The sequence below is a fragment of the Chaetura pelagica genome, unplaced genomic scaffold (assembly GCF_000747805.2).
Source record: "Chaetura pelagica isolate M959 unplaced genomic scaffold, ChaPel_1.0 scaffold462, whole genome shotgun sequence".
In the NCBI taxonomy this organism is placed as follows: domain Eukaryota; kingdom Metazoa; phylum Chordata; class Aves; order Apodiformes; family Apodidae; genus Chaetura; species Chaetura pelagica.
Genome location: NW_009952454.1, coordinates 362,645 through 366,780, shown reverse-complemented (window position 1 = coordinate 366,780; position 4,136 = coordinate 362,645).

Sequence of the window (4,136 nt, the reverse complement as noted above, 5' to 3'; positions counted from 1 at the left end):
GTCAGGTTGCAATCAAATTTCCTGTATTTTCCTGTCCAATTAAGAACACTAATATCACCACAGATGTAATTAAATTAGATATTTCAAGACAGTCTAATTTGTTTGGTGCACAGGATTTGTTGGGTTTTAATGTTTGCAAAAAAAAAAAAAAAACTAAAAAAAAATCAATTGTACAAGATTTCTAGCAGGAGGGAAAAAAAAAGAGATGGAAATGGGATTGGGGAGCTCACCATTAGCAAAGTCAGTTACAAACCACTTCAAATGCATTTCTCAGTTAAATGCTACAGAAGCAGCAGCCATGCAAAGACTCTGGTTACACAATTTCAATCATTTACAGTCCTCAGGTTTCAGATTAACAATGCATTCCCAAGGAAATGGATGGGGAAACGGGGGTAATTTTACCAGCTGGAATGGAAAATGATGCAAATTACTGAAAGGAGCCTAACCCAGAAGGCACCAAACTGCATTACTGGCAGAGGCAATGGCCACGTTCACCCCAGGTATAAAAGCAGGTAGAAGATGATCACAGCTGAATTGAATTTGTGCCCCTGCCACATCATATATTAACACAGGAGAATTCCTTCCTCAGCACTCCCCAAAAGGAGGGGGTGGGAAAAAAAAATCCCCTACTGAGATTACAGAATAAATTGGGAACATCCTAATGGAAACTTTACCAGACTTAAAAAAGAAATAATCACCAGGGTCAGTATTAAAGTTGACTGGTGAGATGTGAAGGAATGCCTGTGCTCACCCACACCCGGGTGCAGCTGCACTGGGGCAGGGTGCTGAGAGCCTTTAGATCTCCATCAACACCAGCTGGTGCTGTGCACCCCAACCTGTCCCCAAGGCACTGCTCCCCCTCCTCAGTAGGGCCATCCCCTCCACTCCCCCAAAGCAAAAACACAACTTGAGGAGCTCAAGGATTAAAAAAATATGCAAATCCAAACCCTGCTAAGTCCTTCTGAAGTCCCTGTCACTTGCCTTGCCCTTTTTTTTTTTTTTTTTGCAGAACAAATCTGTATTTAATAGCCAAAGCAAGTGTGAATGAAATCCTGCTCAGCAAGATCCTTGCCTTGCTGAGCAAATAAATTTCAGCTCTCTGAAGAACGTGAAGGAGGAGAACAGCACTTTGCCTAATTAAGGACAATGTGGTGGGGCTACAGTCCAGCCCTGGCATTAATGTGCTGAGCTCAATTATCTGCCCATCAGGTCACATTTTTAAATTCCTTTTTATCTTGGTATCACACGTTATTCAGCATAATGAGTTTAATATTGGGAGGAATTACAGGCAGTGCATTTACACTAATGAAGCAAAATTACCCTGAAATGGCATTTTCTTTAATTCCAATTTTCAAACTTTAAAATAAGGTTGGAAATGGAAGTAATAAATGTAGTTAATATGGTTAGAAGTGTATTAAACCAGGCCAAACACACAGCTTTGGATGAAATTGTGGCTGTGTCTCCATTAGAGAATCTTTCACAACCCTGCAATACCTTCCCACAGAAAGGAGCAAGTTCAACCTGGTAATTAAGCAAAGTTCTCTTGGTGTTGAAGTATCTAGAGTTCTACTACACTTGTAAACCAATAAAACCAGTAGCTTACTGGTTTGTGGCAGTGTGTGTGAACCTCATGCTACATCAGGTTGCTGATATTTGTAGCACAAGCCTAAGGAAACCAGAGGCAGCCTCTGGGTTGTCTTTACCTCTACACCTCCATTTGGGTTCAAACCACCCTGTTTCAGCTCCAGGATTTCTTACACTGTTGGAACCAACTGTGGCAAAGCACCCAGCAGGGACTAGGTGAGGGCATTACCCCAGTTTGTTGCCAAAAAAACCAAGTATACCTGCAGCTCTGACTGAAGCAGAGTATGGAAACACACACCCAGGCACTGGGAGGACCTCAGGCCCTCTCTGCCTTCTGCATCTCCAAACCAGAGGTGAGCAGTTCTGCAGCTCAGAGGCTGCATTTCATCTTCTGAACACCCACATTAAGCACAAGGCTCACAGGGGCAGACCCCAGCTCCTGGCTGCAAGCACAGGGCAGGCATTTCACTGCAGAGTTAGAGGTTTCAGCCTCATCCTAGACTGGTGATGTTAGAGACCTACATCACCTGTCAGTTCAACTTGATCTTTAAGGTCTTCTCCAGCCAAGGTAACTCTGTGGTTCTGTGACCCAGGCTGGGAAGCCAAACGTGCTGCCAGCTACAGCACTCTTGTATTTGTGACACTGCACAGAAGTATTGGCATGGCAGCAGTGACAGCACAGGTTTGGGAAAGACCTTGGCTTTGACAGGCTCCTTAGCAGGCCAGAGCATCCCCTGGAACTGTCTGATATGTGGGAAGTTTCCCTCCAGAGCTAAAATACCACATGCAGGCTTTTCCTCACTGGCAGCACAGTAGCTGTGTTGGGAATATTGCCATAAACTTGAAAGAGATTAGACAACAAGGCAGTAAAATGAAGTTCTGGGGGTTGTTACCCAAAGGTGAGGAGCCTGGTCTGTGCTGGAGCTCCTGCTGCTGGTAGGAATGTCAGAAAATGGTTCTGAGTATTAGTTATGAGTAGCAGGATTGGACTTCAGATTCACATCAGTGCTTCAGTCACAGCAGAGCAAGTTCAAGGTAGATTTTCAGTGTCTATTTTGGATTTCCTAGTGGGTGTATACAAGAAACTCAACATTAAGCCCCTTCCTCTTTATTTCTGCTTTGATATACAACGGGCCTGCCTTGCCCCCCTTTTAGCACTATTACATTTCACCTCAGGGGGAAAAAAAAAGTACTAAGAATTTGTTTCCATCAGTGCAAACTTGCCTTCCTACAGGGAGCTGAAATGACTGGCTGACTCCAAGGAGCTGGAGGAACTATTTATCTCCATATTTTTAAATAAATCCCATTCTCCCCAGCTCACCCCCTGCCACTGTAACTGCTCTAGAAGTGTCAAAATGCTGAGGTGAGGTCATTTAACAGCAAGACAACTTTTTTTTTGTTGTTACTGCTCTTGCCAAAGGACAAGAATGGGCTTGTGTTCCTGAGTGGAGTCATGTATCCGATTCATCCCAGGTGCCAGACAGCTGCTGAGCAGCCAGCTCTGCTGGGACACAGGGAACAGCAGCCACATTCCCAAGGAACAACCTGAAATAAACTCAGCATCAACAGACCTAAAACAGAAGCAACCAACCTTTGGGGTTTCTGGAAGACAAAGCTCTGCCCCAGCACATTTTCCACCTACCCTTCCCCATTTTTATACATTACACTTTGTTTTGCTGTTCAGAACTAGAGCAGAGTCCTCAATCTATGGCCAGGACCCAGGTAACTGGTAACATGCTGCATGATCCTCATCCCTCAGGTAATTCCTGAGGATCAAGCTTCAAATGTGTTCTGTGGCTTATTGTCCTGAGTGCCATGCAAAACAATCAGGAAAAGCAATTGAAAAGAGACATTAGGAAGACAGACTGAGAGTTGGGCTTGTTTAGCCTGGAGAAGAGAAGGCTCCAGGAGACCCTAGAGCACCTTCCAGTGCCTGAAGGGGCTCCTGAAAAGCTGGGGAGGGACTTGGGATAAGGGCAGGGAGTGATAAGATGAGGAGGAATGGTTTAAACTGGAAGAGGGGAGATCTAGGTTGGATATTAGGAAGAAATTGGCACCAGCTGCCCAGGGAAGCTGTGGCTGCCCCATCCCTGGCAGTGTTGAAGGGCAGGTTGGATGGGGCTTGGAGCAACCTGGGCTGGTGGGAGGTGTCCCTGCCCATGCAGGGGGTTGGATCTAGATGATCTTTAAGGTCCCTCCAACCCAAATAATTCTCTGATTCTGTGACTACCAACAAAACCAAAGAGATTATTAGGAAAAAAATGCCAGGCCAAGATTTATACACAAGATGTTAGACTGTGGAATAGGATCCAAGTTAGTAGAAACATTTCAACACAGCAGTGGACTTGAAATAACCAAATGAATTCTGAAAGTCAAAGGGTGCAGGGACTCATAACTCAGCTGTCTGGTGACAGCCTCCCCACAGCCACCACCTGCAAAGCCCCCGACACGGCTCCTCCAGCCAAAATCCCCCAGCCTGCCCTGGACAAACTGCCAAGCAGCAGAGCAGAGCAGTGCTCACCTCCCGCGCCGCTGCCGGCGAGACGGGAACC